General features: G+C 47.9%; 1 protein-coding gene across 3 annotated transcripts in view; it reads left to right on the forward strand.

Annotated features, from left to right (window-relative positions):
• Window positions 1–669: 669 nt before the first annotated feature.
• RASSF7 (Ras association domain family member 7) overlaps window positions 670–23403 on the forward strand; it is a 34305-nt gene continuing 11571 nt past the window's right edge. For 2 of the 3 annotated variants that reach the window (XM_071558723.1, XM_071558728.1), the window contains exon 1: window positions 17186–17292. The gene's annotated coding sequence lies outside the window, so the exon portion shown is untranslated. Of the gene's footprint in view, window positions 782–17185; window positions 17293–23403 lie in introns of those variants that run through there. The other variant, XM_071558726.1, reaches the window with a different exon arrangement.

Consider the following 23403-nt stretch of genomic DNA (forward strand, 5'->3'; position numbering starts at 1 on the left):
TTCCTTAACAAAAGATAGATTGTTTGCATTGTGTACCAAAGTGCCCTGTGCTCGGGAGGGGCTTAGGGCTCCAGTTCTGGACTCTGTAAAAAACATCTTTGCAGAGGGTGGCTGGGAGAAAAACTGCCCCTGCAACTGCAGCCGAGCCAGAAAGTGTCTCTGGAGCTGCAAGTCTGTGGGTCTGTGCTCACGCTGCACAGTCTGGGGCAGAGCCAGGCAGGTGGAAGAGGCCACACTGGGGTACAAGGAGCACACTACCAGTGCTAGACAAGCTGCATCTCTCCTGGGCACAGGTGATCCAGGCGCTGGCTCTCCCTGGTGAGTTGACCGCCAGGATCTGGGCTGGAGCCGGGACGTGAAGAAAGATATATAAGACCCCAGGCTTTCAAACTCAATTTTGGCAATCAGAAGAAATTGCCTTTTCCCTTCTCTTCTTCGCAGTTCTTTTGTTTTCCGAAGCCCAACAGAAGAGGCTTCCAGTAAGAGGCAGGGGTGGGGGCAGAGCCTACCCGTACAAAGGCAGCTCCCCACGGGCTGTGTGACCGCTGTCACGCTTTTTCGCTCAAATCAACGCCAGCAGCGGATGACGTGCGGCTGGTGCTCCCCAGCCCCGGGGCTGATTGGTCCCGGCTCAGGTTTGAACGCCAAGGTGTCCTGGCAACGAGAAGCAGAGGAGCCAGACTTTCCCGTCCGCGCTCGGCTCCGGGAGCACGGCGGGTGCTGGAGAAGGACAGGCATCGCGGGCGAGGAGCAGCGCGCAGGGCCCCTGGCCCTCGTCCAGGTACCCTCTGCGCGGTCCCGGGCCGTGCCCTGGCCCCAGCTCTGGAGGTGGGATGAGTTTCACCCAGTATGGGTGTCAGGTGGCCGCCGCAGGCATTGACTCTGCACGTCGCTCAGCTGGCACCTGTGCTCCTGTACAGATACGGCAGTGGAGGAGCTTGTTTTAAGAGGAAGTAGGGCAAGGAAAATCATGGGAGATTTGGGGGCGTCTTGAAAGTGACCAATGGATTTTGTGGGAGGGATGCTTGGGGAGAAGCTGTGCAGGGACCGGGGAGTCGAGGGGCTTTCAGACACTTAGTGTCAGTTCTCTTGCCTCAAGAAGACGGAGCAGGTGATTTTGGGGAAGTTTCAGTTCGCCTGATTAATCAAACTCACAAAAGCCCTTCAGGGCACCCAGGGCTGCGAAGTGTGCTAGAAGAAGGTGGCTTTAAGTGGAAATGAAGTCTTTCCCTGCTGATAGAGAGCTCCTCTGGTTCTGCCTCAGCCCAAGCCGCCTGCACGTCCATCCCACTGGAGCCGGAGGGGAGGGCGAGGAAGGACGGGCCTCCCAGGGCTCAGTGGTGCGCAGGGAAGCGAGGAGCATTGTGGGTGTGAGGTAAAGAAGAGGCTTTTTCCTCCACTTGGGAGATGGGAGCAGAGCTGTGAAGAGCTGGCTGGGGGAAGACGCTTTCCGGCACGGGTAGGCAGCACTCAGCGCAGCCCATGTTGCACCTGTCAAAGCTAGCAGAGACATATATGTTAAAAGATGTGCCGGCCATTAATGACAGGGCAGGTACAAGCTGTCCACGATGAGAAACCACCTCCACAGGGCAACATGCATCCTAGAGGAGCTTCCTGGCTCAATGGCAGGTGGTGAGCTTGAGGAGGGCTGGAGTCCTGTATGGATTCAGTGGCACACACTGAAAAGCAGCACCAAGACTCAGAAAGGTCTTGGTGAGACAAGTGGGGCACAGAGAAGGATAACAATGCCAAGACCTTTCATGGCTTGTGTTATTTATCAGGGCTCAGGGCTGAGGGCTGCCTGAACAATTCTTTCCCGCAGACCCAAAGGCATGAGGACATTTGGAGATCCCTCCTAGTATCATGCTTGTAGCAAAAGTTCCTCGACATTCTGGTGTCAGGGAAAGGCAGAAGGACATAACAAAATGAGCAGAGAGGGTTTTGCTGGCAGTGTGTTATTGCTGACCTGGATTCTAACTGGTGACATGGAGGTGTAAATTAGCGCAGTCAGCCTATCTCAGGACTGTGAGGGGATCAGAGAAAGGGCCATGCCTGTTACATAGATAATTTTTCACTCTTTTATTGGGAATATCCAGCACAAGTTGTCAAATAAAAAAAAAATACTGCACAATGCAGTGTTGCCAAGGTTTACAATTTTTGGGGTGGTGAGCTTACAGCAATGTAAGCTTTGCCTGGAAAACCCACGTATCGGATCTGTGAGATTCAATGATGCTTTTTGTATCTAAGTAAAACTTAAGAGAAAGCATTTGGCCTGTGTAGTAAGAGGAGATTTGACCTAAATGAACCTGAGAATTCAGAAGCCTAAAGATGAATTAAACAAATTGGGTATTTTCATTCTTTTGTTCAACAATCATTTTTTAAAATTCAGCATCTTGGGACTGGCGATGCTCCTGCTTGGACCAACAGCGCTCCTTGCTCCAATTAGTTCAAATAAGCCTTGTTTCTCTGAAGGGTTAAGGCAAAAACATTCTTCAGGCTTTATTAAACCCATGAACAGCAATGTCAGTCTGAACTCCAAGAGAGGAGAAAACATACCCACACCTTGCAGGCCATAAACAGGAACAAATTCAGCTCCCTCTGTATCTCCCCAACAGTTCAGCCTAGGGAATTTATGAACTGGGACTGTTAGCCCCACTGAAGCAGAACTTTCATAGATAGTCATTAAATAACTTGTCTTTCCTGGTATTTCATGGAATAAACAGTGCCTATTGTTTGCTAATAGCATTTGTTTTTATTTGAGTGGGATCATATTTTATAACAATCCTTCTGTTTGGTTTGCATGTTTGCAGTGACCCCAGCAAGTAATCACTCCATGGCTAGTAGTAAATTCACTCCCAGATGTTTGATGATAGTATTTACTGTAGAAGCCACCAATCTTATGGCTGTAGTGATGAGGTAGTGATTAGGGTGGGTTGATGGGACACAGGGCAATTGGATAATTGCTAGTGATGAGCTAGTGAACTCCTAGGTAATTGCACCTTACCTGGAGAGGTGTGCTGTCATGAGCAGTGTTTAAAGACAAAGTTGTGAGGAGTATAAAGGATGGTCATTGTCTCCATATGATAGCACTGAATCATGAACAGGAAATTATCCCTTCGCCTTACCAAGAAAAATAATGCTTGGTCTGTTTTCTTTCCTGTCGCTTTCTTAAAGGCAAGACACTCATGGTAGGACTCATGTGCCTGTCAGTCTGTGCCCCTTCCTTCTCTTCATACCCTTTAAACACTGTTGAGAAGTAGAGATACTCTGCTTCAGGACACGTACAAGCATCCTGAAAATGAATCTTGAGGGAAGGCAAGAGAAAGACATACTCACTGCCCCTAGGAAGCCCTGGCAAAGACCAAACTTCTGTTAGACACCAAAGAGTCCTTGTAACAGTGGGACCCCAGCAAAGCTCCCTCACCAGAAGGCTTCAGCATAAGTTCAGATTGTCTCCACAGACATGAGGTCCAAGCAATCCTGGTTCCTAGAAGAGCAGACATCATTAACAAGGTTATTAAAGGGAGACATTAATTTTACTTTTAATGAATGTGGGATCTACAGAAGTTTGTGTGGTCACTCGCTAGAGCCCTACTGACCCTTGGGCAAGATTTCTCAAGCCCCAGCCATCTCCATGTGTGTTTGGGCTCCTCAGGAGCATGTACATGGAGCTGGTAGTCCTCACCTAGTCCTAGTGTCAAGGGCTGTTTCAGGTGCTGCATCATGCCCAGTGCCTACAGTCTCCAGCCTTGGCACTTTGTGTTTGTTTGCCCTCCATACCCATCAGTGGAGAAGCCAAAATTGCTTTGGCCTCCCTGCTCATGGAGAAGAGGGCTGGAGACCTGATTCCTATAATTGCCACCCTCTCCTAGCCTCGAAAGGAATAATCCGCAAGCCAGTGGTAACACTGGAATCCTCTAATGCTTCTGGAGGCTTCATCATCAGGTCCTGGAGGGCTCTGGGAAAGACGCTGTGTGCCTTTTGTCTGCAAGCCTGTATGCTTCCCCTTTTACACCTGGCAGAGTGGAAGCAGAGTAAAGGGCAGAGCCTTGGTACACACTGCCAGAAGAGTGAGTGGCAGGTTTATGTAGGGGCTCTCCCAGCAGAGCAAAGGGGCTGATGTGCTCTCACCTCATCCAAGGGAGATGCTCCTCAGATGGGTCTGGTACCAAGAATGCTCTGGTTGAGTGGCTCTTTATCTGCTAGAACCTTTTCATTTTGCCTCATGATTAAGAGATAGAGATGGGGGGTGTGTGTCTTCTACCTATCTAAATGGGCTTTCCTCTCCCTCTGTAGCAAGAGAGAAAAATTGCAGCAAAACAAAATCCAGTACAGGATTGTTCCTGTGATGGAGAGAAAATAAGTAATTTGTGGGCCCAGGATCACCCAGGAGAGGGTCTGCTCTTGCCCCAGCAATGATTTAAGGGACTTAGCATGCCAGAGTGCCAACAGTAAAGCTGTGGCAAGTTTATCAATATATTAAGAATTTTGGGCAACTGGACTGGATATTTCCAGGTACAGGCTGATAGAAATTATAGTGCTGGTCCAGGTTGCTGTAGCTCCATCAACTTGCCTGGAGCTGTTCTACCATTATGGCTAGTGGTGGGAAAAGCTGTTTAAGCTGTTCTCCTTCCCCAGCCTGATCCAAGCACTCACTGCTCCACCTCCTTTGTTGGCATGAACATTTATCCAACTACCTGATGCAGAGGCACCAGTCTGGCAGAAAAAAAAGATAACCATTTTCTCCCCTGGGGATTTTCTACAGCTGGACAAGTCCTTCTCTGCACCAAGAGTAGTGCAGGCATGATGGAAGGGTAAGTGCAAGCTGTCAGCCCACCACTGCCTGCTTTAACCAGTCCAAAATATCAGCTGGAATGCAAGGTTAGGGATGGATCCTTTCCCTTCTTGTTCCTCTTGCTGATTGCAGTTTTGCTGACCACTGCTAGATGTTTGAAATTCTTTAGTTTAATCATTGTTCCAGGACCACTAAGTCCGGTGGCTGTGACCACAGGAATGCTGAGCTGAAGGAAATCCCTTGAAACCTGCTCTCTGGTACAAAGATGATCACCAGGCTACACAATACCAGTTTTGAACATGAAGGTAGTGAGGTACAGGCAAAGATCAGAGCATGAGATTCAGAGGCAGGTGCTGCTGAGTGTTGATTCTGGCTCTACTGTCAACTCTTTTTGTCCTGGGGCAAATTATTTAGCTTTTCTTTTCCTTGCTCCCCTTCCATCCCCTTTCCAAATCCTTTGTCACATGAGGTTTGGGAAGAAGCTTGCATAACACCTTCTGAAGTGCTTTGAAGAGAGAAAACAGTATGAACAAATGATACGTTGTATGGGCAATATAAACAAACCCGGCTATATATTTCCCAGGCTCAACGAGGAAGGAGGAGGGATTAACTGATGGGTGGCACTCACCTTCTAATTAAAAGGCTTGTCTCCTGATCCTTTCAGTGTGAAGCATCCTCTTGGCTGAAAAGCAGCTGATATAGTCACGCCTGAGCAGAGGTAGGGGAGGAAAAACTTGTCACACAAGTGAACCATGATTGGCCAGAAATTTCCTCTGGGAGCAAGGGAGTAAGTGGTGAGTGTCAGCAGTGGGTTGGAGATGGTCTTCTGGACCACCTCCAGACCTACTTTTTTTGCTGTACCTCCTCTTTCTTCTAGTCATGAGGCTCCTGCAAGATCTAGGGAAGTCCTTTCTGTAGCTGCCATTACACCTAATTTATCCTCTCTGACATCTAATTTGGGGGATAACCTCTGTTTGCCCCACACCAGTTTGTCAACTCAAAAAGCAGCACTGCTCCGAAGTTTAAGATTGAATAAGTAAACTGTGAGTATATTTTGCTTTCTGAACCTTTGCAGCATTTCAGGGTCATATTTCTAACGTGCCTTTGCAACAGTGGGAGTTAAGACCTGATGCTGCATGTGTATGTGCTAAGAAATGTGAGATAGCCACACAAACAGCTACTGTTGGGGAGACTAGAAACACAGCAGATGCTGTAAGGGCTGATGGATCTTCTGAGAACAGCCCCAGACAGGTGTCTTGGGCCTTTTCCACAACACCTGTCGTTCTCTCCTTACTGCTGATTTTTACATTTCACATGTGCTTATAACCTTGCCCTAAATCTAGATTATTCTTGCAAGTACAGCAACTCTGAAGAACACCTGGGATAGGCTTGCAAGTCTAGCCCCTTGTTTTGGCCAAGTATGGCAGCAGATTCCTGCACAGGAAGGGCAGGTTTAGCAGCCTGGGATCAGGCAAAGCAGCTGTGATTTATGCCTCTGCCTTTGATGGTTTGTAGCTTGGGCAAAAATTGGTTGGGATCAGCTGAAAGAAGACATGTAAGTGCCAAAAAGTACAGGTTGATATCTGTGTGCTGTTTGATTTTAAGCTGGACCTTGGAATTTAATTTTACATTTGGGAAATAGGAAGAAACTTATTTTTCTCTCTCCTTTTAACAGTCTTATCCAGCCTGAAAGCTTCTGGAGCAGGAGATGTCCCTATATGTGTGCAAGTGCACCTTGCAGGCCGTGATCTCAGCTGGGGGGTTGTATTGAATCACACAACACCGGCTCGAGCTGAGTGGCTGAGATGCTCTTTAACCTCTGCAGAGCTGCATGTAGAGGGTATTTTTCCCCAGTGAGCATTTGATTTCTGCAGCTCAATGGGGAAAGGAAGATACCTGCACCACCTGGGTGCTTGCTGGGGCCCAAGCAGCACCTGCTCACAAACAGTGCTTTGCCTTGGAAACCCCTGAGGGGTGCTGAATATCTCTGCTGCCTGGTTTCTCTCAGTCTCTGCAGAACAGCCTCGGAGATTATTGCCCCCACCCATCCAGTTTGCCAGACAGATGTTAGAGATGGTGATGGATATATGTGTTCTCAGATTAAGAAGCACTTTAAAATGCATCCCCAGTCGGCTGTGGCCCTCTACCTTATTAGCTTTCAGGTGGTCTCTGGAAGAAATACTCTCTTTTTTTAATTTATTTTTTTTAAATCAGCCCTACCCTTTCCTGCAGTCTTCTGTTTTCTTCCTGGCAAAGCCCCTGCAGCAGCCCCCAGGCAACGTGGCACATGTAGTGGAAACAACTTTGGTTGACTGGGATGCTTTTGCAGGGGGCCCCGGTGTTGTACACAGTACAGTGGGGAGAAGATCCCTCTGGATAGAAGTCAGAAATCTCTTCTCCTCCCTTTTTTCTCCTGAACCCAGCAATTCAGTGGTTATATCAGCATGACTCAACAGCATGGGGATAAAGAGAAGCTGGAGCCTCACAGCATCAAGCAAAAGACTCATTTTACTCTCGGCTGTTGCCTCTTTATGTATCCTGCTGATAGAGGAAGAAAAGCAGCTGCATGGGGAGGATGCCACAGGACAACTCGTTCAGGGAGAGAGTGGATGCTCCTCTGCATTGGACCTTTATGTACTGGTTTGTCCTGCCCTGATGTCTCTGCATGGGCCAATTCACCCTTGAATGGATTTTTCTGCCTTTTCCCAGAGACCGTGAGAGCTAGTCATTCCTGGGCTGCCTTTCCAGGGCTTTTCATCCTGCCAGAGACTGTAACAGCTGTGGTGCAGGTCTCATTCCTTCCCTGGGTTTGCTCTGCAGTGGTGGCAGCAAGGATGTACTGGTTCCTGCAGTCGGATTAAAGGCTGGAAAGCTGCCTTTTTTGCCTAGGTAGATTTAAAAGTCTAAGAGCAACAATGCTGAAAAAAATACCTCCTCTCTTGGTGGGAGATCTGGGTGAGAAATTCTGGCTCAGTGATGATGTTGTGTTGTGACAAGGATGCTGGGATGGCAGCCTTAGTGGGAGATGGCTCTGTCTGCATTACTCGTGGTGGAGGGGAAACCTGTAATGATACAATATAAATTATATGTATTCAGTAGGTAGATAAACAGTACTTCTACCAGCACTGTAAATCAAGCCTTTTCTCCCCACCTCTTCATAGATTTTACCAGCCTAAACTGGAATTTTTTGGCAATATTTATTTTTCACTGCTAAGGCTTGAAGGAACTGTATTTTTAAGCAGCCAGTGACTTCTTTTTCTAAAAAACTCCATTGTGCCCTGAAGTCAGCTCAGAGCACCTGTCTCTTGGAAAACCAGGCCCCTTTAAAATGTCTCAGGCTACTTTGAATCTCTAATTGCTTCTGAATAGGCAGGCCAAATGTTTTATCACTTCAAACTCCCATAGCAATGCAAATATATACAGCTGAGAAACCTCTTTCCATGCATGGGGGTAATGGGTATAGATAAGGATTAAAAAAGGAAGCAAATTCAGCCCGGGGATCCTCTTTGTTCTTCCCTGTCCTCCGTGGGGTTGCCAGGGCTACATTTGTTCCCTTGCATCCTTTTTGGATGAGATCCAGTGCCCCTTCAATGCAAAGGCAAGAGGTACAGTGTCGGGAGAGGGCTGAATGAGGTCCTAGGTACATACATATTTCATTGCCCATGCCATGCTCTCTATTGTCTCTCTCTCTGGTTTCACAAAGGTGGTGTTTTCTAAAACTCCCACTTGTTGAGGGTGACACAGTCCAGGCTTAATTCTGTCTAAAGTTTCTGGCTTTTCAGTTGTTTTCCACTCGCTCTGAATGGCAGTCAGACATATTTCCCATGCCTGGTGGGAAAAGGGGGGAGAAACTTGGTAGGAAAAGCAGGATCTGCCAGAGACACATTTGGAGGGGACTACATGTGCTGTGCCATGTCCTTCTCAGGGTTTTTGTGTGTGTTTTGGGGCTCTGCTGGAGCAGGAGATGAGCAGCCCTTGCAGAGCCTCACTGGTGCTGGGCTGCCCAGACTTCCTTAACTAACCCACAGCCTGAAGGCAAATATTGACTGTTAAGAGCTGGAAAATCTCGGTGAGCAAGGGCAGTCTAAATCCTCCTTTTTGCTTAGGTCACCTGTTATTAGAGCTGCCTGCTGTGTGCTGAGTATGGGTGTGCTCAAAAATTGACAAGAGCTCAGCATTATGGAAGCAAAAGCCAATTTACTAACTTCCCAATAGAAAGGAAGATACATGCTGAATGTGCATCTGTTGGATAATATTTCTGTTTCAGTCATGCTGCTAACACACAAATGGAAAAGTGACTTCACATGATTTATGTAGTTACTAGAAAAACTTGGGTTAAGAATACAGTGATATTATGTAGGCATCAGGTACTAAAATAGGTAGGTAATAAAATCTGTTTTCTGTTTGGCTGCCCAAGTGAATTCCAGTTGACATTGCCTAGCCTACTCAAATACTCTGGACATGGAGAGTAAATATCTTCATGTAAAATCCATAGCTAATAAGAAATCATTCCCTTGATGATAATAACAATTTATCTTTAAAATTAAAAGAAAGACTGCGAAATTTTGTCAAAGGGGAAAAATGTCTCTGCTCCTCTTTGTTTAAGTATTGCTATTTATGTGTTTCAGGTGCATATAGGACCCACTTAGGACTTAATCAACTATGGATAACCATTGTTATCATCATTGTATTTTTAAAAGAGACAGCTGCTTGGCCACTTTCCTACCAGACTGGAATTTCCAGGGACACACAGAGGAGCTGGAGTGATTTTAGGCCTTCAACCCTGTTCACTGAAGGCTGAAACCCAGGCTTAAATCCTTCAGGGGTTGAAGTCTTTAGTGTTGGGTTCCGGGTGTAACTATCTTACTGAACTGGGGTCTTCATACATAACTCTGGTCTTAGTCAGGGGAAAAGAAAAAAAATATTTTAAAAAGGTTTTGAGTATAAAAATGATACAGGATAATTAGAAACTACAGAACTTGTCTATCCTTTGCGAGCTTGTGTCTAGAGGTGGTCTTGAATATCCAATTCAGTACTCAAAGCAATCCACGCTTGGGATCCTCCTTGTTTCTGCCTGAGGCCTCCACTTGGGTACCACCAAGTCACGGAGCTGGTGCAAGACTGTGCCGTGCATTGACACGTGGCACCAGCAACCACAACAGAGCAAGGCGTGGGAGAGGACCTCTAGTTCTGGTGGTGCAAGAGGGGTGTGAGGCTGGAGATGCATGGCTGGCTGTGTGTAATGTGGGGGACTCTGAGGCATGGTGTTGGAAAAGCAATTGGGATCAATGGGAATAACATGTGGAGAGAGTAGGAAAAGGTGTCCTGAAGGGTGGAAGCTGTGCCAGATTCAGGTGCCCTCCCAGCATGAAACTGGGAGCCCAGGCAGAGAAGGAGGGGGGAAAAGCTGCAGCAAGAACCAGAAAAACCTGCTCATGTGAGCCCGGGATTCACATTACTCACACTGGTTTAAAGCAGGTCAGTTCAATTTGGTTTCCAGGCAAACATGGCCAAACTGCCTAAAGACTTTTTCAGCTCAGCTTAGAGTAGTTCCAAGCTCCTGTGTGCCTGTTCATTGTGTCACTGCCCCTGTGCATTCCTACACTTGGCCAGTGCAAGGTCTTTTGGGGGTTTTAAGCCTTTCTAAGTAAAGGCTGGGATGGGGCATGCACAAGGGCATGTTCCTCAGCCCACCTGAGGGGTGGGATTTTGCATCTGGGCACTCACATCTCCTGAAACCGCAGGGTTTGAAGAAGCGAGTTTGCTGGTTGAAGCTGGATGGTAGACTGCTTGTGGGGATGCTCCCCATTGCAAAGGAAGAGTGGTCTGTCTGCCCCTAATGCCATCACAGGTGAGAAGCTTGTGGTAGTGGTGCAAGCTGCCCTGCTGCAGGTGTCATCCATGCTGACACCAGGGCTGGCTGCACCGCATGCTTCTCCTTCCCACCAAGGAGATAGGCCAGGTGTGTCAGCCCCATATGACTTACCAAGTTCTTATAGTCAACTAGGTGTGAGTAGTGAAGATGAAACCACATTCTTGCTGAGAAGAATGAGGGGGAAAAGGAGCTAAGAGAATTAGAAATCAGATTGTCAGAGGCTAATGGCTGTGTCTGCTTATTAGGCAGCAATAACAGTAATTTACCTCTGAATCGCAGTAATTCATCATAACGCATTGCACCTACCTCATGAACCCTTGCTGCTTATCTCACCCCTCTTGTTTAGGGATCTGAAAGCATTTCATAAACATTAATTAATTATGCCTCCACACCCCTGGAAGCAAAGTAAACATTATCCCAATTTTGCAGCTAGGGAAGCTGAGCTCACCTAAAGAGATAATAACTGAGCAGGGATGCAGGAGCCCAGGGAGCAGGTCCTTACCCCAGCTTCTATCACAAGCACCTTTCTGCAGATGGCTCTGCAGTGTGGACATTGGGAGCATAATCCAGGGTAATTCAGCCCCTCACCCATGCACGTTTCTTTGCTTACCACTATTTTCAGATGGCAGGAGAGCTGTAAAAAGGGTAATGGCTGCTCTTGCCGTGGAGATGTCTGTAACACTCATCACTATCTCATCACCTTCAAGCCTCCACCACAGGGACCAGGCACCTACCAGTGTGAAGCACCTGCCATTATTCACAGTAGGACTCTCCCTTTTTTAATGACTACATTAATGACCCTAATCTGTTGGTGTGAATGTGGTTAATCCCACAGCTCTGTGGACTAGCAGTTCTGAGAGGTTTCCTCTCCTGCCTTCTTATACCTCACTTTGCATCCTAACCTAATGTTTCATCACTGAGATGAGCTGGTGGGACCTGTGCAAAGCAGAAAATCGTGTTGCTGTGAATAAATATCCGGGATATGACAGTAACAAACCAGGCCATCTCTCTCCAGGGTCTCAGCTAGGGGATGTGATGTGTGAGCAACATCCTGAAACAAGATGCTTGACGTTAAACCTGTTCTCAAGTCAAGTTCTTTGGTGGATCTTGGTCCTTGAGGAAGAGGGAGCCTGGCACCTGGATGCCTTGTGTGACAAAGATGTAAATTAAGGGGAGGATTTCCTCTCCAAATAATGAGCCTTGGCAGTGAAGCAGAGGACAAGACACCACAGGTCCTCATGAGGCCAGTAGTGGTCTGCTGGGAAGGGTTGTTTTTTTCTTGTTTTTTTATTCAGAAACTAACATTTGACTTTTGGAAGCCAAATGGATGCCAGCATCAGAGCAGGAGGATTGTGTTTCATAGACAAGTCACGGTGGATTAAATGTAAATGAATCTGCAGCGTGATGGACAAACAGGATCAGTGCCGGGAACCCCATCTCCTGGTGAGGGATGGATTAGTAATGGGTACTGGTGCATTTACACACAGGGAGGGAATGAATGGCAAGACAGGGAAGTTTCCAGCATTGCCCTGCCTGTAGTACTGAACGAAAGAGACATCTCCAGGCTCAAAGAAGAGAGGTCAAGCCTAGATAAACACCAGCATGGTCCCCATCAGAGAATCACTGAGGCATGAAGAAAAACTTTAACAGCTGCAATGCTACTTTTGAACCTCCTAGTAAAAGGGAGGGTCAAGAGGTCAAAACTTTCAATGCCTCTGGGAAGAAGAGGACTTTTCCTTGCAAGCCTTTGAAAAACCGAACTAAATTAGCATGACCACACTGCTAAATGCTTGGGAAACCCGAACTGCTTGGGTCACAGGCTCCCTAGCAGCAGAACGGCAAAGAGCTGTTGCATTCCCATACTCAACAGCCATAATTAATGAGGCTATTTCCTAGGCTAAAGGCAGGTGTTCAGAATTCTGCCCAGCACGTGAATGGGAAGTAAAACCTTGTGGGATGTGTCCGGGCCATCTTTTCTCCTCCTGACACTGTTGCCCTTTCCCCTTTCTGTTTCTCCTGTCCATTTGCTCTCTCTCACTTCTATCCACTGCTGTTTCAGCTGCTTCTTCCTCCCCTCTTCCTGGTGTCACAGAGCTCAACTCGCTGCTGAAGTGGGGAATAGCGACAAAGTTGTAATGATCCAGTCATACTCTCGCCTAAGGATGCTGGATGGGAATGCAGGAGCTCCAACCTGATTAAATCCCTTTTGTTTTTACTTTCTGATTTGGACCTTTTGCAAGAGCCATTCTAGCAAAGGCAAGGCAGTGCAGGTTTCTGGAGGATGTAGGGTCCTGAGATTTCTGACTCTGACTGTATTATGGGTTTTTGCAATGGCTTTTCACTTGGCTCATACTCATCTTCTACTGTGAGTGTGCTGGACACCACTTTTCCTGAGACCCCTTTGCAGGTCATCTCCCTTCACAGCTCTCACCACCACAGGTGTGGAAAGCAGAGAGGCACGTGCAGACCTTACAGTGGCTGTCAGTGCTTTTGGAAAAGGGCTGTATGCCTACAGAGGGCAATTCAAATACATAAGACCAATGTACCAAAAAAGTTTACTGTCTTAGACCTCAGTCCTGTAGGCTGCTATTGAGCATCCCCATTCATATTGCAGATACAGGAGACCAGTGCTCAGCAAATTTTTCAGGCTTGCTGCAGAAGCAGGATGAATACACCTTTGAATAAAGCAGGAGGACAAGAAATATATTGAGTTTCAGAGGCCAGGAGGCCTTTCCTTGAAGGGGAAAGCTAGTCTACCCACCAAGGTCTCTCCTTCCTGCAATCCCTAACCCAGGCAGGGCTGCAGGTGGAAATGCTGGGGTACAGTCTGTAATACACTGGCAGTCAGCCGCAGTGGCTCTGCGGTGCTGAGCCCCAGTTCAGCATTCCTGTGATGCTGCAGCATCTTTTCTTTCTCATGTCTCTTGTTGTCCTAGAAACAGAGGAAAAAATTCTTCCAGAGAAGACTTTTTGTTACATGTGAGGCAGCATCTTCTGTTCCTTAACGAAACAGTGTATGGTTGCATAATAAAACCCTTGCCAGAAAATCAATAGCAGGTTCAAAACCGTCCAAATAAATCTGGAAAAACTTCATACCTTACAAACTTTCCCAGAGTCCTAAGAGTCCTGAGAAGGTCAATGGGCACTTCTTAACACTGCTAAAAATATGTTGAGCAACAGGGGCAGTATTCTTGTGTTTATATATATATATATATATATATATATATATATATATATATATTTATAAACACTTTATTCATCATTATATGTATTATTTATATGTATTATTTGTATATACATATATATAGGTCCTCACATATAGCTTTGAATTACAGCTCTTGCGGTAGAGGGTGTCTGCTGGAAGAGAAAGTCGATATGCCATATGGTACTGGCCACTTTTCTCTCCTGGTGCCAGGGCTTCCCTGGAAACGCTGGCATTTCGGGGGCGGTTGTCTTTATTTGAGAGGGAAACTCATCTTCTGGGATAAACATGCCCTTCTGTATGCTCCACCAGACAAGGGATGCACTGGGTAATTTCCCTGAGGCAAATGAAATGTTGTGGCTGTGTCAGGAAAGGATAGAGACTGAAAAATTTCCTGTGGCTCACACGGTCTGGAGGCACATTCACAAGGCCTTAAGGAGTCCATGACAAGGAGAGAAGGAGAGGAAAGCACCATGGGGGTCTTGTGCCCCAGAAGGAAGGGGTCTGCAGCTCCTGCCTCTGGTGTTTGGTGGAAGATGGCGAAATAACAGGTGACCTTCAGGCTGGCAGGAAGGTTTGACAGCCATGATGCTGACTGCATCCAGCTCCTTGGAGACCAGTGGATGTGGGGCACCTCTGAAAATCTGTCTTCTCACTCTTTCATTTTAGAGATAGGCCCAAAAAACAAACTTTTCTCTACTGTCCCCTCCCAACAACAGCTCAGAGGAGTTTGGTGTTGTGCCAAAAGCCAAAACCCAACAGCTCTGCTGCTCCCAGTATTCAAATACCCATTTTCCCCTCATCCTCAATGCTGACTGTGCTCTGTAGCCCAGGATAACACTGCTGTGCTTGAGCTGGCTTGGGTGGCCATCTCAGGGAAGATATACCCTGTAAAGAGAGGCTGTGGCTGGTCACCAGAAAGTGACCTGCTGCTTACACATGGTGCATTTTTACTCATGAGGGGGTTTTGTGTAAGTGTATTCTCTATCTCAAGAAGCCTCAGAACAAGGGCACTTCTTGTGCTCCTAAGGAGAGCAGCAAGACAGAATCATCTTCTGTGGGGAAACTCAGATAGGATGACTATCTCATCTGCTGCTGGAGAGACCAAAGGACCTACTTGGTTCTGATTAGCTGCTCAGGATGCTGAGACAGCATTTCTCTCCTCCCAAGAGCAGCCTGGCTACTCAGTGTACAAGAACCATGTGGCTTTTCAGAACTTTGGAATCTTTGGAAAACCCAGCGAGGAACAAGTGAGCTCAAACCTTCAAATCAGCTCAGTCACTATTCCTTGGTCAGTCACTGAAGATGGCCTCAGCGTCACAGGAGCTTCAGGATAAATTCAGAGCTGGGCTGAGACAGTGTAATGCTTGGAGAAGGTGGTCCATGAGCCAGTCTGGAGGAGCTCACCAGTATGAAACTATACCCTGGACACTTTCATCCATCTTGGTTGATGGAAGGTGTGGGGAACTCTTAGTTAGGGTGAGGGATTGATCAAGGGATCACAAAGATGTTCTGGTATAGAGTTAGATTATTATTTTTCACAGTAATAACTTTACAAGTGAAAAGAGCTCTCCAATCTTTTTACAACCTGCAAAAGATAGAAAGACTTAAAACACAGAATCTTTTTGTTAAAGGAAAGACAACCATCCTGACTAATGGCAAATGAACCTCTCCTCAGTTTGTGTCTAATTAGGATCTCAGAAGAGTATCCAAGCTAATAAATAAGATATGTATCTCCTGAGAACAGCTTTTGTTGTTTTCTTTTATAAATCTTTGTTCCTCTTGCACTGTAAGGTCTCCAGGGCATGGCCCATGTTAAGGAGTGCCAGATGTATTATCTGATTTTTAGGAGATCATAATTATGAGGAATATGTCAGAACAACAGAAAACTTCATTTAAAAACCCAATTAAAGCTGGCGAGTGACAGATACATACTTGTATGTTGCATCACCTCCTAATCCCAGCAACTTGGATGTAGAGAAGAGAGTAGTCAAGGATATCATAAACCTGAGATAAAGATATCCTAAGATCCACAAGAGATGAGGTTTTTCTGACTATCAGTTAAAATTAACACACATTCTATGATGGAGCAACAACCCTAAGATCTGTTTTGGAGCAGTCACCTTGGGATCTGTGGTCTGATGAGTAGCACATCCTTTCTTATGAGTGGTAGGACATTTCACAAGAGATTCTGAATTAAAAAATATAAAGGTAACCCTGTGCCTCACTGTGGGAAAGAAATGCTTGGCGCTGGAGTTGCACCAGCACAGGCATTACTGGAGCACCTTCACCAGCAGACACCACCAGCATGGGATGCTGAGGCTGATGCCATCACAGCCATCCCCATTGCTTGGTGGGCCATGGAGGAAGGGCAGGTGTGCCAGGTGGGGGGACCTTTCAGGTGGGTTTTTTGGGAGCTAGAAAAGCAAGAGAGAGAGGAAGTGAGAAGTTTCCAAAGCCTCCAGCATGGCAGCAGGCACCTGCTTCTTCCAAAACTGGCTGAACCTGTCTCCCTCCCATCGTCTCTCTGCGGTTTTAGGGTGTTCTAAACCTCTGGCCAGCAGAAGGGCGCAAGGCACGAGGGCTGCACCCACCTTGGGCCAAGCCAAGCTCTTCCTCTCTGAGAAGGGGTTGTTTCCTCTGTTCTACTCGGGCACCTGCCAGGACAGGTGGAGGTCTGGCCCTGCTGTAGGACAGGCTGAGTGCTTCCAGCCAGGAATGAACCTGTCCATTCCTGGGAGAGGGGTCAGAATTCAGGGATAGACAAGTACAGTGACATTTTTCTTGGTTTCTTTTTAGGAAAGACGATTTTAAGATTTAAGACTTTTCTAAAAAACATGATAATGTTTGCAGCTTTTTGTAATCTTTTTAAAGATAATGTAATACATTTTTTAAATAAATGGAGAATTTAATACTTTTTATTAAGTTCTTTTAAGAGGGTTTCTTTTAATGTAGGATTTGAGACTTTGGCGGGGAAAAGTGCAGAATTTATGAGTTCTTAAAAAAAAACAAACAGGAGAATTGAAGACTTTATTTTAAAAAAAGAATTTTATTTGTTGTTTTTAGAGAATTTGCGACTTTTTAAAAAATAATATAAGGTTGTTATTTAGAGGTTTTTTAAGAATTTAAGACCTTGGTGTTTTTTACAGGAGAATTTCAGACTTTTTTTAAAAAACAGTCGAGGTGATGGTGTGAGTGGGGTGGGGCGGGGCTCACCTGGCGGGCGGGGCTCACCTGGCGGGCGGGGCTCACCTGGCGGGCGGGCCCGGCGGGGCAGGGCGGGGCGCGGCAGGGGCGGGCTGCAGGTCTCCGGGGCTCTGCGCTGCAGAGCGGAGCGGCGGGACTGGATCGGAGCGGCTGCCGCCGCCCAGGAGAGGAGCAGGGGCTGCAGCTGCTCCGCCGTGGCCGGGCCGGCGGCAGGTGAGTGCGCAGCGGCGGGGCCGGGCCGGGCCTCCCGGCCAGTGGCCGCCGCCGCTTTGCAGCAGGGGCGCGGCCCTGCCCTGCCGCAGCCGGGCCGGCACCTCCGGGACCGGCCTCTGGCCACGCGTCTCCGCGGAGAGAGCCGTCCCCGGGGCAGCCGGCGCCTTCCCCGGCCGGCAGGGCCCTCCGGAGCGGGGGACACCCCCATGGGGCTGCAGAGTGGGGCAGGGGCGGCGAGGGGCTGGCTTGGGTCAGGGCGTCGCAGGAACCCCGGGTCCCGCAACGAGAGCCTGGACTCGCGGGGTGACTGGGAGTGGCTTTCGGCACTGGCGAGACCCCGAGCCCCGTTGCCACCTGCTCGGTGCCGCGCCGGTCGTGTCCCGGTCAGTCGAGCTCCGGGTGGCTTTGCCTCCCACCTGCGCGGGGAGCGGGGCTGGCACGGGCACCCCCAGCAGCTCTGGCCACCGGCACGGGCACCCCGGGCCCGCTCAGAGGAGCAGCTTCGCGGCCCCACAGCGCGAAAAGCACCGGCCAGAGCCCCCAGTGGAGGAGCAGCCGAGGTGGCGTGGGGTCTCAGCAGCCCATGCCAGGAGCCTCCTCCCTTCGCGATCTGCATCTCTGGGGCAAAGCTGTCTGTCCTTCCTCCCTTCAGAGACGTCTCCCCGAGGAGAGTGGTTAAATTCCTCGATAAGAGCCAGGCTCCAGCTGCATACTTCTGATGCCTTCTGTGAACTCTGCCGGCAGGTTGGCAGGTTGTTTCGTAACTCCACTTGTGGCCTGCTGCGGGGAGGAGGAGGAGGCGGCGGCGAGGACGGGATGCCAAACTCCTCACCCTGTTTTTATCCTGCCCTGCAACAGCACTTTGTAACTGCAGCTTAGGAACTCAGATGTGGGTTTGACTGTGGTGTTTGCACAGAAGAAGGGGTCACTGCCGTGCACCTCTCACTCAGAGTGGCTGCCTCTGGCATAGCCCGTGGCACTCTCCTCAGGATGGCTGATTTCAGGTGAAATTAGGAAGAAGCAGGTGGAAATGGGTGAGAAATGATCCAAGAGGATGAGACAGGAGCTCTGGCTGTTCCTCGCAAGTCAGCCAGGACCAGCTCCCAGGGATGCCAATGTTAACGGCATGCTGCCCGATGCTCTGCTGAGACTTGCCAGGCAGGCACCGGGCCCCGGGAACATGTGGGAGCACGAATGCCAGAGCTCCACTGTCAAATGGGGTGCTGGATCCCACTGGGATGCGGCAGCATTGCTGCACACACCTGTCAGCTCACCTCGAGGGGCAGCTGTGTGGGGTTGTGCTCCTCAAGCAGCAGGAATTGCAGCTCTTCTTGGGCAGAAGAGAACAAATGCATGTGCACATGCTGTATCTGCAGTGGATAGGAGTGGGAAGCATTTCCAAATGCTGCTTGCCTGCCTTATCAGTCAGTACTGGTGATGTCTGCTCAGGAAGGAGTTGAGGAGAAGGGCGGACATTCTTACCTTCTGCTGGAATGCCAGGAATCCTCCTGCATCCCAGTTATCTGCTGGGAGAACCTGAGCATGGTGCCTGGCCTCCCTCTCAGCATAGCTCCACTGGCTTTCCCACACCCTCTTGAAAGAAATGGCATGGAAATGGGAAAAGCTCCCACAAGTGCTTACATCTTCCTAAAGCCTTTTTTCCATTTCACAGAAAGATGTGAGGCCAAGGAGCACAGCCTGCAGGTGCCCTGCACCCCACTACATTGAGCACTGTGGATCTGGGGGTCCTGCACTCTTGAAATTTCCTAGGAAGGTGATGGCAATTGCTTTAACATGTAAACCTCTTTGGAAATGAATATGAGAGACATGGGAATTAGTTCTACCCAGGGCTTGAAGAGGTGGACCCAAGCAACAGCCTCACTCTGAGATAATAAAACAACTTAAGAACTAAGTTTAATTTATTCTAAATAGATTTTTTCCCCTTGTGCATAAAAAGAGCAAGTTATGGCTATCCTCAGGCAATCAGCTTTGGGTACCTGCAGGCCCCAGTGAGCATGCTGGGAAGCTTGCCGGGCTTGACCAAACCTTTCAGTGGTGAGTGGCAGCTGGCCGAAGCCATGTGGCAGCAGCCAGCCTGGATCATCCTGGCTTCCCTGCTCTTTGAAACATGACTTGGCCAAAAACGGTAGCATGGTGTAATTGCTGAAGGTACAGGGATTTAATCTGCACCTGGACAAATAGAGGAGGTTCTGTCCTGAAGAATTTTGGATGTTAAATGGGATTGGTGGGAGCTGGTGTGCTCTGACAACATGTGCATTGTCCACCTCAGTAGTAGAGATGTGTGTGGTGGTTGCAGTGAAATATTGAGTGCCTCTACTACTGTCTGCACTGGTTCATCTCATCCATGTTTTTCAGTGTCTCTTTGTCCTGTCTTGTTTGTGGTTTCTGCTAGAGTGGTGGCTTGGAATTAACCCAAGCCCATGTTCTGTTGTTTCCTCAGTGTGCTGTGGGGGGTGATGCTTTGGAACCAAATCCAGACAAGGGGTTAATCCTCCCTGGCTGGGAGGCCATGACGTGTGTGCCAAGGCTTCAGAGCAGAGTATTTTCTGGAGTCATGCAAGGTCAGGTGCTGTGGTGAGCTAGGAAGAAGTCCAGGTGCTCTGTGCCCAAGATTAAATAAAGATGTGAGGGGACACTAAGTGTCAGCTCTGTGTGTATGCATTCATTTTGAAAGCATCTTCTTAAAGGATGCTCTTCCATCTGTCCCAACTTGTCTAAGCCCTTGTAAACCTATGTAGTTAAATTAAGGCATAAGTGTGTCTCCACTGAAGGTTTTTAACAAAATCCTATTGTTGCAAATGATTGCTAACATTTTTATGTCCTTCCATTTTTCAGATGCCAAGTTCATGAGCTTCTAAAAGCGGCTGATTATCTGACTTTTTGTGGACTGGAGTCAGCACTTTCTTGAGGGCTGGGGTGCTTCCAGCTGCCCCAGGCTAGTCATCTCGAATAACTTGTTGCTAAAAAAAAAAAGGGTTGAAAAAATAACCTGGGACACTTCTTACCCAAACCCATGGATGGATCAACCCTAAGCTGGAAACTTTTGGGCAGTTGAGCTCTGCCTGAATTTGGGAAGGCTTTCTCCGCTGTTTCCTAACCCTGCTACAGCCCAGAACCTGCTGGAGCTGTGTGTTTAACCCATGTTCTCCCAGATGTCTCGTGCACAACTGGGAGGAGTGACAATGGAATGTCACAGTGCTCTCAACAGAGTTTTGGGGTCCAGAGTCTCCTATGGATGCCCTCCGTGATGTTAGAACCAGCACTGTGCTCCTGGGCACAGCAGGGACTTTGAAGGCAGCTAGACATCCTGTAGGAGAGTAGCTATCTTGGCAGAGAAGCATATAGTGAGTGGCAACTTCCCCTTTGCCTCCCTGCTTTTCCTGCCAGGCCAGGGAAGCCATTGGCACCCAGATAGTGTTGTGAAGCTGCCCGACCGTGTGATTGCAGGGAGAGCACTTGTAAGGTTCTTGCTGGTTTAACGATTCCTGTTGGGAGCACTGCTTTCCCCAGGAAGTGTGAGTGTGCAGCAGGGAGCTGGTCTCTGCCTCTGAATGCTTGCCTGAGGCAGCTGGTGGTGTGCAGCAGGTTGGATGAACACCATAGGCATCTCTAGATAAGCATGAAGATGGGTTGGTTTGGGTTTTTCGGAGGCTTGTAGTTGCTGTCTTCACTTGCCATTTTTTAATTTCTTTTCCAAGTTCTGGCAACGTTTGGAGGTGTCAGTGCTCCTTTCTGCAAAGAGCCAAACATACTTGTGGTGGGAATGCTGGGTAGACCTCTTTGCATGTTGTGATCGATACTGGCTGGTTCCTGCAACACAAACACACACACACACCCCACCCTCTGCTTCTCTGGGGGACAGCTTCATTGTCAGAAAGCAGCTCGTGGTGTCCCTGGGCTCTTGACGAGTATGCCCAGGTCTTTGCTGAATGGTTTGTGGCTGTAGAAAGTGTGTTTCCCAGACTTGCTCTGAGGTCATCTCTCCTTCCTCTTCTCCTTGCCCTGACTCCTCTGGGATGGGGATTTCTCAGGGCAGCTTGTCGAGTCCTTGGAGTCCTGTCCCAAAGTAGTGGATCTGCAAGGCTTTCCCAGGGCTAAGCCAGCCTGGGCAGAAGGTTGTACCCACATCAGACGGGGTCCAAGATATTCCTTCCTGCCTATCCTCAATGAGGAAAAAAGCTGTATCTGCACAGACATTTGTACCACAGAAAGGATTCCTGTAGTTGTTTGCATTTTTTTGTTGGGTTTTGTTTGTTTATTTTTAAGACTCTTTCTATTGCTCTTTCTAGTCTTTTAAAAATCGTGCAAACTCAGCATCGTATGTAGCAAAAGGACATTTGTTCTCTCGCTCTGGAAGTGAAACATCCTTGGGACCCATGAGAGGATGTGCTAGAAATACTGCTTTGAATCTTTGAGATGCTGCATCCTGAGGATTAATTGTCCCTCAACACTACTTCTCAAGTATTTTTGGAGTGCTTTAATGCAGTTCAAGGATTGCCTAGGCTGCAATGTTGGGTTTGATCCTGCACGTTTTGAATTCACTTGGCTTTTTAATGACCTGCTGGGAGTTGAGGTAGGAGGTTCAAAAGGACATATTTCCCCAAAGCAACCCCAGATGAGCATTAGTTGTGTAATGGTTAATCTAAATGCTTCAGAAAAAAACAGTATATTTTTACTGAGTCCACCTTTCTACACAGAGAGGATAGCCAGTGCAGTCCCTGGCACCAGTTCCCATCCCATCTTGGTCCTTCAGGTATCACTGAGTGCTGGCAGAGCCCTTGACTGCCAGTGTTTGGACCTACATCTGGAGAGGGAGGTGGAACCCTTTGCTGGCATCAAAACCTCTTCAGCCAAAGGTCCACTGCCTCCCAGCAAATCAGTTTTGGGGATTAAAGTTGGTCATGCAGCCATGATCTCTCACTTGTTGAAGGACAGTGATTTATACTCCTGGATTGATGTCCCAGACTGAGTTGCCTCTCCAGAGACATGCCATAATTTTAGTGCCTTAAGAACTTATTGTCTATGGGTAGGTTTAGGTGGGATGGATAGCTCCTCCACCTAATTAATCATGTGCTAGGTAGTATGAAATCAGAGACTTCTAAAAGACTCAAGTGTCTTATCCAAGGTTTCAGCCTGGATTAATTCTGTGTCTCTTGCTTATTTGTCTTTATGTCTGTGTGAGAGAAAGGAGTCTTTTCAGCTCTCTGCAAATGGTCATTAAAGGCCTTTTTAATCCTGTAAAGTTATAAATAAATATCCACGACAGCATGCACCTGCATATTCATCAGTGCATCCTCTCCTCTGAGAGGAGACCCAGCAGCATGTCCTTGATGTGTGGCTGCTTTCTGAATCAGGGTAGGAAACTGCAAGTTATTCTGTAAATGGAAAATAAAATCTGGGAGGTTTATCCCTGGTTGTGCATTTGTTAATTTGTTAATCACCCTCTCCTGCAGGATGAGAATTGGAGTGGAAAGAGGGTTGCTGGTGGCTGACGCCAGCTCTTCTGAAGGAGGCTGGAAGGCAGATTGGAGGGAGAATATTTGTAGGTCATTTGGCTTTTTTGTGTTCCTGATCTATTTGGTGAAGAGCTGCAGAGCCTGAATTTTCCTGTAATTCTATGGAAATTAAATTCTTGATTAATTTGACAGCATATAGGGAGATTGCTTGTAGGTGGCCAAGGTGCATCTTGTCCTCTGGGCTGGACTGGGCAAGCATCTTAAGGAAGCTGTGCTTTGAGGGTCATTTCTGGCTCTTCTGGAGGCATTGGGAGAAACAGCTCATTGGTCAGGTGTTCCCCATATTGGTCTCACCCTCGAGCAAGGGGAATGGAAATTCTCTCTCTCCTCTTTTGCTGGTGGGTAACAAGCAGGTATTTTGGAGTATTTCCAAGGTTTGAGCAGGCACTTGCATCTCTAGATTTGCAATATTCCTCCGACTTGGGGAGTGGGCTGGGTGTAATAATGGGGGAATGTTCACAAATTGCTTCATGCTTTCACTGATGACTGCTATGGAAGATGAATGCAGCAGAGATGCTGGACCTGCTGGCACATGCATGCCAGGGTTGCATTTCTGTGCAGATGGTCTAGGAAA

The sequence above is a fragment of the Pithys albifrons genome, chromosome 6, assembly GCF_047495875.1.
Source record: "Pithys albifrons albifrons isolate INPA30051 chromosome 6, PitAlb_v1, whole genome shotgun sequence".
In the NCBI taxonomy this organism is placed as follows: domain Eukaryota; kingdom Metazoa; phylum Chordata; class Aves; order Passeriformes; family Thamnophilidae; genus Pithys; species Pithys albifrons.